Below are 13802 nucleotides of genomic sequence, written 5' to 3'. Positions count from 1 at the left end.
AGACTATCCTGCCTCATTCCAACTATGTATATGACATCTTGGAAAAGGCGAAACTATGGAGACTGGAAGATCAGTGGCAGGGGGTAAGGAGGGGCACATAGAGATGTAAGGGTGCTGGCCCTGGAATGACAGGTGATCCATCACGAATAGTAGCAGATAGTAGCTTGGGCTGCTCAGAGCATCACACTTTGGACATCATAACACTAAGGAGAGTCCTATCATTTTTCACATGGGGAAGATAAGACAGGGTATCAAGCTCTACTAATTCTTATGATTTCTGGGTAAGATAGGAAATCATTGTTCCCATTAAGGTGGAAATAGAGGCCCAACTGTATCAAAGGCCAAATCATAGAATAAAATCCAAAGCCTGGACTCAAACAAACAAACAAACCAACAAACAACAAAAGAGTGCCCTCCCCCTCAATGTATGGAATAAGGGAAGAAAGGTAAAACTGGGAGTCAAAGGCTCATCACCTAAGTCCTCACAGAGGATAGTAAAAAGGGGTCAGAACACCACCTTTCACCTTTATACCTTTGAAGGGAGCGTATGATGCTGCAGGGACCCCAACTTTGAGTTTAGGGAAACACCTCTGTGTTTGTTCCTTCATTCAGGTGAGCTATGGGATCAGCCAGCTTGGAAGTTAGAACGAAAAGAAATTCGCCTTCAGCAGAAGGCTGAATGATAGCTAAATGTTGTTTAGTACTGTCTTGGATGGGCGCTAAAGGACAGTGAAAGTCCTTCGACTGTTACCGGGTGTCCTGAGATACAGTTGCAATCAATTTACAAGCAAATTAAGGAGGCTCCGGAAATGAAGAGTCCTCTGTGGCTGAGACAATGTCCCAAAGGCTTGTTTGGAAAGGCCCCTTCAGTCACAGCACCTCATATTATGAATTTATACAAATTAAACTACATTGCCTTGTGAAGAAAGATTGAGCAACAGTTGGGTTGAGAGAGAGGCAGAGAGAGAATAAACTTTTTCAATAGTGGGGCGGCAGCTCTGACTGGGTGGCTCGCTGGGTTGGTCGTTGTCTAGCAAGCTGAAGGGTCACTGGTTCGGTTCATGTCTGGGTTGTGAGCCAGGTACTGGGTTGGGGGCGCGCAAGACGCAGCCGGTCACACATATTTCTCTCCCTCTTTCTTTCTCCCTTCCCCGCTTTCTAAAAAAGAAAAAAAAAAAAGTGGGGAAGCAAGTGAGAGGAGGACATCCGCCGTTCTTTCACTCAGCTTCCTGGGCCTCTCACAAAGCTGTTATTCTTCAGGATGTGATTCTAGAGGTCAAAGATTCCCCATCCCCAAACCCCAACATACCATAGAAGATGGCTGCTAAAATATACTTATCTAGAGCTGTAGGAAAGAAATAGTAATCTGGCACTTCTTGCCTTAACTCACTATAAACGTTACTGATTTTTTGTTTTACCTCCACTAAAATGGAAGCTCCTTGAAGGCAGGGACTTTTGTATGCCTCTTTAACACCACATTTTCAGCTCCATAAACATTTACGAAAAGAGGAATTGAGGGAAAGAGAAACGGTGGAATCAAAGCGGGGAAGAAAAAGGACAGAGAGAACAACCGGAAGAACGAACAAGGGTGAGAAAAGAAGCAAAGCCATCCCCGCTTCCCCGGTGCGGCCCACGTCTCCCGCCTGAACTACGACTCCCAGCAGGCCCCAGGGCAGGACTTGGCGGCTCAAGCAAAACCAGGCCCCAGCCCGCTAGGCTCCCGGCGTGCCTTGCGAGCCCATTTGCTGCCGCAGCGCCCGCCGGGACTTGTGGTCCGACTAGCTGGCGGGGGGTGGGGCTGAGCTGGAAGGGGGGGCTGGGGGCGGGAACAGGCCCCTCCCCCGTCACTTCCTGCTGGGCTGCGGGCGCTGGAGCAGCTCTTCAGCGTTTGTGCCCGCGGCGGCGGTGTCTGGTTCACCTACCCCTTCCTCTGACCCCCGGCCGGGCGGCGCCTGCCTCTTTCGCGGCCACTCCGCCTCTTCCCTCCAGCCGTTTCTTCCTTCTTTCCTTCTTCCTTCCTTCCTTCTCGCCGCCGCCGCCCAGGACCGCCGGTCAGGAGACGAGCTCCGGGCAGCAGCCAGGTGAGGCGGCCCGGCCAGGCCTGACGGAACCCGCGCGGTGGGCGCCGCGGTCGCGGGGAGGTGGGCGGTGAGTGGGGGATTAGGCCTCGGCGGGACGCGCACCCGGTCTCCTTCAGCCGGCCTTCTCTCTGTCCGCGGGGCCTCCCCGGAGGAGGCGGGTTCTCCCGCGCCCCCCGCGTCGGGGCGCCCCGCGGCCTGGACCCTGGTCGCTTCCAGTCCCTCCGCCCCTTGTTGGGGCCAGAAAACAGGTGCCACGCCGTCTTTTCTCATTCCTGCTCGCGCGCGGGGATGCCGAAGCTGTTCCCGTGGCGGGGGCAGAGGGTCTCCGCTTCAAGTTCTTGAGGTCCGCAGCCCCTAAATGTCCCCTGCCGTGTCTGTAGCATAGTAGTTAGGTGTACTGCCCAGGTGTCCAACGCGGGTACAAATCCCAGCTGTGCCTCTTTGGACAAGTCACTTAAACTCTTTGTGTCTTGTTTGGGAAAAACGGGCTAATGCCGTCCCTGCCTCTTAAGGCTGTTAAGGTTCAGTGAATTGGGGCGTGTAAAGCGCTTATCAAAGTGCCAGACCCACAGCGTGTCCCATTAAACCGTCTGCATAATTTATTAGCGTGATATTAAGCTATAACTTAGTGGGTAGAGTGGACAGAAGTTGACCTACCTCTCGTTGGGTTCCCTTAGCGGCCGAAATGTTCAGCGTTCCCACTTCCAGACCCGGTTTATTGTTTTGGGTGGTTAATATCAGAAAGGGGTGTACGTTAAATTGGAACACTGTAAGTAGGCAGTCTGTAAAAGATGCTGCTATTGCCATCTCTGCTGAGCCAACCGCAAGACTTTTCACCAGCTCCCTCTTTTGCCGTCATCCAGCTTCTTGTTGTCAGTCCATTCCTGGGAAAGTTACTGGCAGAAGCTTTGCTTGCGTCTAGCAAACCTTTTTGGAGCGCTTGTTGTTTGTCGGGCTCTGGAGGGGGGGGGTGTACGAAGCTGGAAAATGTCTGTCCTTTCTTGCGCTACATCTCTAACTTCTAACTTTTTTTTTCACTGCAGCTGTGCTTTTATTCCCTCCTCCTTGTTGGCCGACTTTCCTTTTAAGCCTTTGCCCCACCTCCGTGTCGCAGTATTGCTTATGTGGAAGTTTTCTTCTGTTCCGGTGAAGATGTGTGCTTCAGTCTGTTCTGCCCCTGTTCTCTAGCTGTGGGGACGTTTTTAAGGTCACTCTTCCCTTCTTGCAGCTTTAGTTTAGAGGGTGATGGATGATGGAAAGAGTTAAACTAGACTTTTTTGGTTGATTTTGGGCTTTCAGGAATCGGCGTGCTTACAACAGTGTAAATTACATTGCTGCTTGTTGAAGTAAAAACTAAAAATACAGTTGGATTGTTGAGGGAGCAGTTTCAGTCATCCTGGTGACAGATGGGATTTATAAAGCAGCAACTTTAAGGATACTGCGTTTCTTTTAATTCTGTACTTAGTTGTTTGGTGTAGGCTTCATTAGGAAAATGCAACTCATGGAGGTTCACATTTACAAAAGATTAAGAAGTATTCTGTTGAATGAGTCTCCTGTACTTGGATTACTTTAGGTAAACTTTCTTAAACTGTTTTGATAAACACCCATCTCCATAACATAATGCAAAGTGACCTCCCTGTTACTGACATTTAGTTAGAATTTTCTAACACACAATCTTGCCATCATTTCTAGCTTAAAATCTTTGGATGACTCTTTAAAAACATCCATGCAAACAACTATACAAGCAACAGAAGACATAATAAAAAATTGTTGGAAATGGCGTTTTAATATTGTAGTAGTTAACCTAATTTTAAAAAACCCCTTTATTATGGAAATCATGCAAAAGCTGAGTAGTATAGAGAATTGCCATGTGTTGGTCACTCAGCTGTGACTTATAGCCAGAGTCAATCTTGTTTCATGTAATACCTCTCCCCCAGACTGGGTTATTTTGAAACAAATCCTAAACATACAGTTTACCAAATGGCCCCTGACTCTTAATTTGCCACCACATTTACTTTTTATAGTAGAATCACAGTTCTCGTTTTGTTTGTTGGGTTCTCATCCTTATGCATGATTACTATACAACAGGGAAAAAATGTGCAGCCAAATTAGCTCTTGATTCAGTGCTTAACCCCTTCAAAGTCACATCCAAAAATACTCCCTTCTTTGTGTACAAAGGCCACAGTTCTTAAGCTATTAGTATAATTATAATTGGAAAGCAATCAGAAATACTGACATCCCTAATCCTATTTTGGTAGAGAGACCTATCTGTTAAACCACTTTTAGTGGAGAATAACTGTCAGAGTTAAACAGCAGTTAATATTCATAATAACTTTCAAAGTTTCTGTATAGTTCTCATGTAAATATGCTGCTATCACCTTAGGTTAAGAATTAAGCAAAGGATCCCTGATCATCGTGGCTCAGTTGGTTGAGCGTGGTCTGTAAAGAGAAAGGTCGCTGGTTCTACTCCTGGTCAGAGCACATGCCTGGGTTGCCGTCCAGGTTCTTGGTTAGGGGCATTTGAGAGGCAACCAATTGGTGTCTCTCTCTCTCTGCTTTTTCTCTCCCCTCCCCTCTCTCTAAAAAGAAAATCTTTTCTTAAAAAGAATTAAGCAAAGGATATATTAGATTTCAAAACTCTTGTAGAATTATTTACCTAAGACCCCCATCTGCTGTATTCACAAACAAATTTACTATGTATGAATTCATAGCATAGATGTTCATGTTTTTCTTTCTCTCCTAGAATGGAATTTGACAGGAATATTGTTTGTCATTATTACTTATTTTTCACGTTCCTGGTCATGAAGTTTCCAGCCTTTAGATCTGTCACGTTGTTATTTCAGTTGTGTAGGTTTATTTTGTGTTTGATCAGGTACGGTGAAAATATATGTTATGTTTCAGTTATTACAACCTAGGAGATGGGGAAGGTTGTGCATATGTCTTCACACTGACTTAGGGAAAGAAAACCAATTTGGTTGTCTAAGAAAGGACAGAAAATGTATTTTATTTTAAAAAATGTTTAGTGCTAGCTCTGGCTGGTGTGGCTTAGTGGATTGAGTGCTGGCCTGCGAACCAGGTCACCAGTTTGATTCCCTGTCATGGTACATGCCTGGGTTTTGAGCCTGGTCCCCAGTTGGGGGTGTGTCAGAGGCAACTGATTGATGTATCTCTTGCACATTGATGTTTCTCCCCATCTCTTTCTCCCTCTCCTCCCCTCTCTCTAAAAATAAGTAAAATCTTTTATTAAAAAGAGGTTGTACTAAAATGGGGACAATTATAATTGAATGAATGAATAAATAAATAAATAAATAAATATATAAATAAATATGCTTAGTGCTTCCCAGTAGGCTTCAAGTAAGCCTTTATGTTTTTGGAATTGTAATCCTAAATATTGTACAGTTTGTTCAGGCTAAATTGTTCTCTTTTAAAATTCATCCAGAAAATTTATCCATACAGGTTACCTTAAGTTTAGAAATTAGCGTGACTCATAGAATTCCCTCCCCTCCTCCAATTCTGAAGTCCAGTTGTCAACATTATTCTGGGTGTAATCATTAAACATGGGACTGTCCTGTGCTGCTTCATCCAGAGTCTCTCCCCCATAAAATAGTGAGGAAGTATTTAACGTAGGAGGCACAGAGTGGGACTCAGCTTGCAGGGCAACTTCCTGTGATGCTCTTTTCCAGAATGGAGTGAGAGTGAAATTTACCTGTTATAAAGTTGAAACGTTCATGAAAAAGGTATTTTTCGGTGGGATGTCATGGGACCTTGTTTTAATTTTTATTATTTAATTTATTGATTTTAGAGAGGAGAAGGGAGGGAAACATTGATTTGTTGTTTTACTTATTATTTGTGCATTCATTTGTTGATTTTTGTATGTGCCCTGACTGGGGATTGAATTTACAACCTTGACATATTGGGTTGGTGCTCTACAATTGAGCTACTTGGCCAGGGCCGGAGCCTTGTTTTTGTGAACTTCTAAACTGGATCATCTTATTTGTTGTCTAACTTAGTGACACAGAATTGCCTAATTGGGAAAAATGTAAACTTTTCCCCTCAAATGAGAACTTTTAGCATTGCTTTCTTTCTCTCAGAATGGGGTTTTGGAGCCTTCAGCAGTTTTTAGAGAATTTAAGGACCTTTTTTTTTTTAAAAAAAAAAAGATTTTATTTTATTTATTTTTACAGAGAGGGGAAGGGAGGGAGAAAAAGAGAGAGAAACATCAACGTGTGGTTACCTTTCACATGGCCCCCACTGGGGACCTGGCCCGCAACCCAGACATGTGGCCTGACTGGGAATTGAACCAGCAACCCTTTGGTTGGCAGCCCACGCTCAGTCCACTGAGCTACACCAGCCATGGCAAGGACATTTTGTTTTTTTACTACATCTGTGACAGGTTGTTTTAAATTAACTTCTGCTGATGGAGACCTTTGGGGTTAATATGCTTCTGGTGTAATTTCCTACCTGAGCTCTTCTTTAAATAAAACTTTATCAAAATCAAGACAATAGCATTTATGCTAGTCCCAAAATATAATTTACAAGGTAGAGATTGAACTATGAGAAGACATGGTTGCTTTGGTTATTTTTACCAAATGTTTTATTATAAGAATTTTCAAGTGTGTGTATAACAAAATGTAAAGGATTTTAATGTCACCTATGTATCTGTCACCTACACTCTGCCGTTAACATTTTACTACACGTGCTTTATCATGCCTATTCCGTCTGTTCATCTCTTTTAGTTTTTGATATGTTTCAAAGTAAATTGCAACATTGGGTCATTAAATACTTGCGCATGCATAACTGACACAGTTAATTTTAAATTGAGACAGCTCTGTAAGATATTCCTAGATCTTTAAAAGCTTTGTTGATATTTTTAATTTTGCTTTGACTCTAGGACTTTGCTTTTTAAAGGAAATTGTTTAGTAAATTTTTGCACCAAGGTGTGCTTACTGATAAATCAAGTATTAACAAGCTTGAACAGTGTTGACTAAATCCTGTGTTCTCACCTACTAAGGAGAAATTAGTGTTAGAATATACAGCTGTGGTGATTTAAAATGCCACCAGATGATGTTTTGCCCACAAATTATTACTCTGAAGTAAAAAAACTTGGCAGAGAAAATTGTTATTTTAAAAATAGTAAAATTGTGAACTTATTGCTAATAAGATATTTAAAAATATTTACATTCCCGTGGTAGTGAATAAGGTCGCTATATAACAAAAGTGATTTATATCCCTGTGGATGTAGAAGCAAATTCTCTGCAGACTTAATTATGTTTTCTGGAATTACACACTTTCATTTATTTGTTAAAGGAGTGTATTCAGGGTGCTCCCTCAAAATATACTCACTGAAAACAAAAGTAGAAATATTACATTCTAAATACTACGTCTGTCGCTTATCTGATTCTGTTTAATCTGGAATCTGATTTGGGAGGGAAGTGTGATGATTTTGTGAGTTTGTAGCAGTAATAGAAGCAAAACAGATCATTTTATTATAACCTGATACAGAGGTCATAACTGTCCTAAAGGGTTTTGTTTTGTTGTTGTTTTGGTCATGTCTACAGGACTACAAAATCTAAGAAAATCTCTTTAAGTGCCCCGGTGTCTTTTCCCTAAATCAGATTGTCTCAGATGTATGTAGCTTTGGAACTGGTTGCCCAGTGAGTAGGTTGATTTTAGTCATCATGTTCTCTCTTCCCATTTAAAGTACTTTTTAAACAAGTGGTGTGTAGTTATAAGTTTATATTTATAGATGTTTATGTGACTGAGCACAGGATTAGTGAATTTGCTGGATAATAATATTTGCTACTATTTATTGAGCTCTTTCTTACCATGTGCCAGGTTAGGATTACTGAGTGAGGGTTATTTGATGCAGGAAAGGAATCTGAAAGGTCAGATTGAATTTAACTAATAATATAAAAGCTGCTCTTCATTGAGCCTTTCTTTCTGTTAAGAGTTTAAGGAGAGACTGTATGTTTTATTTTTTAAAATAGAATTTATTGAGATGACATTGGTTAATAAAGTTATATAGGTTATGTTGTGTTTCTGATACTTGCAAACGTTGTTGCAAAGGAAGGGTCGTGATTGCTGAGGATACTGAGGTCTGTCTGGGAGGCCAAGTAACTGGAGTGGGGCCGGGCCATAAACTCTTTCCACTAAACCATACTTTGCCTCCAAAATAGGCCCAGGTGCTTTTTGTTTAGGATAATTTTATTCCTCCACTCTCCCACCCACTGCAGCTGGGGTGGATTTTATTCACTAGGACTTTAGGCCAGTTTTGGGGGTCAGGAGAGAGTCTGGTTTGGTAATACTCAGTTTTTAAAATCCATTTGTCATTTCCTTGAAATAGTTTGGAGATTTACAGTTTATTTTTGTTCGTTGAGCTAGATTGCGGCAGTCAAATGAAACTAAAACTTTTAAGTTGATTCAAAGGTTTGGGGGAATACTTAGAAGTAAATGGGGAGAAGGATATTTCAGTAACTTCTGTGTTGAAGCAGGCTCTCCCCTAAATTACTGCTATAATCCTTCATGAGGTTTGTTTAAAATGATTTATTAACTATACACAAGGTTGTTGCTAAGAAAATTAGTTTCTTTAGAATTATGATACTCCGCTCAATTAAAAGTGAGTTAATTGAGCTTCTAGGTTAATTTTAGGGTTAGGTGGTTGGGGCCATTTGCTTCCCAGCCATCGCTAATACCCATTTCCTGGCTAATGGTATTAGGAATATTTAGGGTAACATTCTGTTTGGTGTTGAACTGCCTCCTGAATAACTTCTTTTTTAATTTCTTTGAATCAATGGTCTTCTGAATAAGAAGCCTCTGTGCTTGTACACCCAGGCAGTACTCACAGCCAGCCTTTAAAGGCTGCTAGATCAATGGAATTAAACCTGCCTTTGGATTTTGGGTTTTAGTGAGATGGTGTATGAGTTTCCATTCTGTGTTTAACCTTAACCGAGGCAACTGTGTAATCAGTAATGACATACATGTTCTCATTAATTATGAAAAGGTGTTGGAAATGTCTTTTCTGGGGTTGAAGTGAGTAGATAATGCTTCTTAAATTGTTACTATATTGGCTCCCCTCAGACTTGAGCTTTATGATCTGCTCATTTTGTCTAGGTTTTGTCTGATTCACACTTATCCTTTTTGAAGTTCATGAATTTTCTACTCTTGCAGATTCTATCTTGATACAAATAGGCCTGTTGTCTGCTGATGCCGTTGTGATTTTGTTCAAAATACTAGGCAGTCCTTTCCTATGTCAGAAAGAAGATAATTTATATTTAATGATAAGTCTAATTGTGTTCTTTGTTGCACAATTTAACCAACCTGCTTATTAGGGCTCCATGACCCTTTACCTAGATGACAGACAAATATAGTTAGGTAAATAAGTTTCCTTCTGGTTTGTAAAAGAGTGAACCTTTACAATCTGGAACAGTTAGAGTGAGACTACTTCTAGGCACTACTTCTAGGTAATTTTCCTGTTTAATGAGAACATATCAATTTAAGCACCAAACATAAAAAAAGAATAAAATAAAAAAATTGTTTTGGGATTAATGAGGGTTTTTTTAAGTTTGCTACATTTCTTCTTTTTTAAATAGTATTTTTTAATGTGATTTATTAATACCATTTTATAATATCAGTTACTGTATATCCTAAGAAAGTGATGTTTAAAAGTTAACTTTGGCGTATGGCCTGTCATAGTTTACAAGTATTTTACTTATATTACTAGTCAATTCACTCAAGAACCATATGGTTATTGTTTTATTAATCATGAAATTGGTGGTGATAACCCCAATTAATACATTAAAAGATTGAGGCCCACGGGACTAACGTGGTCAGGGTTATTCACCTGAGCGCCAGAGTTGGGACCCAAACTCAAATCCCCAATCAACAGCTTTGGACACCTACCCAAACAGGAGCTCTTTTATGGTCCCTTGTGTCCTCTGTAATGATGAAGTGACGTTTATTATAAATGATTTGTTACTGCTAATTAAAATGCCACCGTGAATTATTTATTTACATTTGTGTTGGTTCAAGGTTATTTCCCTACAAGTGTGAAGTCCACGGAGACAGAGATTGCATCTTATTTCTGTGCTCCTCTCTCCCCAATGTGTAGAACAGTGCCTGCAAATAGTAGCTGTTCAATAATTATTTATTGAAGGGATAAAGCAATGAATTTAATCCACTCTCTTGGATTAAGGTATGCTTTCTTGAGTGGGAAAGAAAGCAAATTGGGCTTAATCACTGTCTTCTCTGCTGCAGTTTGGAGGCAGTACTATATCTATATCTACATATTAGTAATAATCCTGATGGCTTTGTATTATCATTTGAAAATGGTTGGAGGATTTAAAAATGTTTAAGGAAGTGTAAATGTGTATATGAATCTCAGCTATCACTCGTGCAAAGATGTTTGAAATCTAAATGTTTGCAGACCGATACTTCTCCCCCACTCCTCTTTTTCTACTTTGCTCTGAGTTGTTGGTGCTTGTTTCTTACCATTTTCGTATGTCCAACTTTAGCACTTATTTGTTTCCAATCTAATTTTGCTTTGGGCTGGAAACCTAGATACCCAAAATGTACCATAATTGTTCAGCATAGATGGGTTTGAATTGAGAAAAACCCCATTGGTAAAAGGCATGGGCTCTGTTAGGTGGGTGGTCTAGACATCTGTGTGGGCTGCTGGAGGCCGTTTTGTTTCCACTCATGCTAGTCTTTTGAATGGGTCATATTATGGAACAAAGGGTTCTAGATTGGAAAATTGTTAGTATCGTACACTGTTTACAAAAAGCTTGAGTTGTTAAAATACTGTAAAGCAAATGAGAACACCTTACTTTATTTCTAAATTCATTTGGACAGTGAACAGCTGCTTTTTATTGTTTATTAAGTCACAGTGGCAGTGAAAAATTGGAGTACAATTATGTTGTAAAAACACAAAAAGTATCCCAAGGTAAGGAATTAATTATATTTGCTACTGACTACTACCATTTAAAAAGAGGGGAACCTCAAGCAGCCCTGAGAGTTTGAGAATTAAACTCTCGTATCACTTGAAATCCATTTCTAAAGAAAGCTTATGATTTGAATTTACTAGAGGTAATGTGCTTTCTTGTATTTTGCAATTTGATGTTAAGAATATTTATGTGCAAAATGCCTTTTTGTAAAATTCCTGTGTAGTTGTATTTGCATTCGCAAGCACATGGTAAGGACATTTATAAATAAAATATTGAGCCAGTAGTTAAAAGTTTAAAAATCAGGTTTGTGTGATCAGTCAGTAGATGATGTCCAGTTCCTTTTTAAAAAATAAACCTTAGGTTGACAGCTCTGTCACCGGAAGTGACTGACAAGGAAGTTTCTGCTGTGCCTCTCCTGTTCATGTCCCTGCAGCTGTGCCTTTTGTAGGCTCCCCAGCCACAACGTCATGTTTTCAGAAGGTTCTCTGCTTGTAGATTTTAGGTTTCCCCCAAACTTTAACAATATGTATCTTCATTTTCAGAAAAAGATCTCCTCTAGTAAATTATTATTTCTTATTTTCCAGGAGTTTTCTAACCACATAACCACTCAGATCTGAACCAAAACAACATTGTTCCCGGAGCACCTCTTTTTAAGGTACACCTAATTTGGCTCTATAATTTCAGGCCTGTTGGTAATCCATAATATTTTTTAATTCTTCAGTGACTGGTATGGAAAATGACTTACTTCTGGCTGTAATATTAGAGAAACAGAAGAGACTTTATGTAGTTTTTTTACTTGAGGTTTAATTAGAAAGTAATTAAGTTCAGGGGAAATTGTTGGCAAGCGTGTAAAAACCCTCTGGCCAGAACTGCCATATACTTTGAGTGCAGAGCTGTGAAAATTGACCCTTGAAGTTGTCATTAATGTCACTCAGTCATTAAGCGTCATGGTTATAGAAACTTCTGTAGTTTTTCTTTGATTTCTCAGATCGTTTACATAAACTTGATTTTCAAACCTGTAGACCTAATTCAGTGCTGAGCACTGTTGTGAGATGGGGTTAGGAATCAAGGGCCATTTCCCACTGGCTGCTTGTGATTATCTAGATCAAAAAAGCTTTGTGAGAGTGCTCCTAAGATTTTATAGTCCTTTTTCACACTTTCCCTCTAAGAGCTGATTTGATTATTATATCAAATCTCTGAGGTGGTAATTAGTAGACAAGTTAACCCAGCTTTCTTTGGAAGGAGGAAATTGAAGCATTAAGGAAATTAGACAAGTTGTACAAAGCCCAGTGAATGGATTTACACTCACCACATTGAATTTGTATAATGCTTTTCTTTTGAAAGAACTGAATAACTTACCAAGCCTTAGGATTCTTTGAGGGTCTTATCTCTGATTGGTAGGACTGAAACTGTCAGACCTCCTGTTATAAAATGACTTGGGGAAACTGAGGCACTGGGCAGTGGATTGCCAAGAGCTGGATATATAATTGCTTTCTGATTTGGGAGTATAACTGAAAGCCACAACTCAGAAGCTTGGTCTGATTTAACATTGTTGGTTGCTACTTAGCAGCGAGGCTGGTTTCTTAGAAACTGGGTCTTGGCACTGGTTGTTTTGCATGAAGACGATAGTAAATGCATCATGTTTCTAGGTAGATGGCACATGGTTACAGAGTACAGTTTTTCTTTTTTGAAAGGAAAAGGCAGTTAACTGTTATGTTGAACCAAACCCCTCGTTTAAGAATATGTCACAAGGTACTGCTCTTAAAAATCTCTACCATATTACAAATAGAGATTTATTTTGGTTGGTTTAAAACATTCTTCTATGTTTTTATAAGTTTAGATCTTAAAAACACTTCCAGTTTACAAAAATAATGTGTTTGAGTTTAGTTATTTTTAAGAATTTCTCTAGGGAAGGGAAGAGGGGAGCTTGATAAGATTTCAAAGCTAGAAATTAAAGTTGCAGCTTGTTAGGCTGAGGGGGTAATTTTTTCCACTTCAGTGCACAATATGGTGTGATGATTTTTCTAGAATAAACAGTTAATAATGAATTTTCTTTTAGGGAGTGGTTCTTTAAATGGACCACCCAATGGTTACATTTGTGTGGAAGAAAAATCCTCCCTTGCCTAGTTGGCATCAGACCAATTACGAGGCAGGCCACATTCAGTCACTTATACTGGATGCAAAGGTCTTGAACAGCCTGGGTTGTTTCCAGGCATTATTTTTGGCTGATTTTATTGTCTTGTAAGTGATTGTGTGTTCTTAGGGCTACTTTTCCTAGGTCTTTCTCTTGAGCACCTAGTACATAATCTCCCCCCCCCCCCACCTGTTTTAAGTAGTTTGGTCATATTTCTTTTAAAGAACCATTTAGTGTTGTGTTTTGACATGTGGGCCTACAATTGGACATTATTTACTTGATATTGACATTGTCTTTTTGGAAATGATTATGTCTGATAATAGTGATTGCCATGTTTCTATACTTGTGGGTGCCCTATCTGTGGGTGTTTAGATACTTATTGTAGTCAATGAATTGCTGTTTCCAGGGTACAGGGGATGGCAGGTGCTGGTGAGGGGTGAATTGGGAAGTGAGCTAACTTGCACAAAACATACAACCACATTGCAACTACAAATATATGTCAGAAAAGTGTCTTGAAAATAACTGTCGGATGTAAAGATATTTTAGGTGTATCTCAAGGCTATTGTAGGAAAAGTGGTATATTCCTTAATGGTTTTGGTGGTGGTGTCAAAGTTTCTCTGAGAATGGAGCATCTCAAAAATTAGATGA

General features: G+C 40.0%; 1 protein-coding gene across 14 annotated transcripts in view; it reads left to right on the top strand.

The window, feature by feature from the left end:
* The first annotated feature begins 1991 nt into the window (after positions 1-1991).
* Positions 1992-13802, top strand: part of STAU1 (staufen double-stranded RNA binding protein 1) — a 50860-nt gene continuing 39049 nt past the window's right edge. For 9 of the 14 annotated variants that reach the window (XM_037164411.2, XM_037164413.2, XM_037164410.2 and 6 more), the window contains exons 1-2: positions 1992-2081; positions 11605-11675. The gene's annotated coding sequence lies outside the window, so the exon portion shown is untranslated. Of the gene's footprint in view, positions 2082-5661; positions 5819-11604; positions 11676-13802 lie in introns of those variants that run through there. The other 5 variants (XM_037164419.2, XM_037164418.2, XM_053671363.1 and 2 more) reach the window with 4 other exon arrangements.

This window comes from Artibeus jamaicensis, unplaced genomic scaffold (assembly GCF_021234435.1).
Source record: "Artibeus jamaicensis isolate MK-2021 breed Jamaican fruit bat unplaced genomic scaffold, CSHL_Jam_final contig_685, whole genome shotgun sequence".
Taxonomy (NCBI): Eukaryota; Metazoa; Chordata; class Mammalia; order Chiroptera; family Phyllostomidae; genus Artibeus; species Artibeus jamaicensis.
The sequence above is the reverse complement of the archived record's forward strand: the minus strand, read 5'-3'. Positions and strand labels throughout refer to the sequence as shown.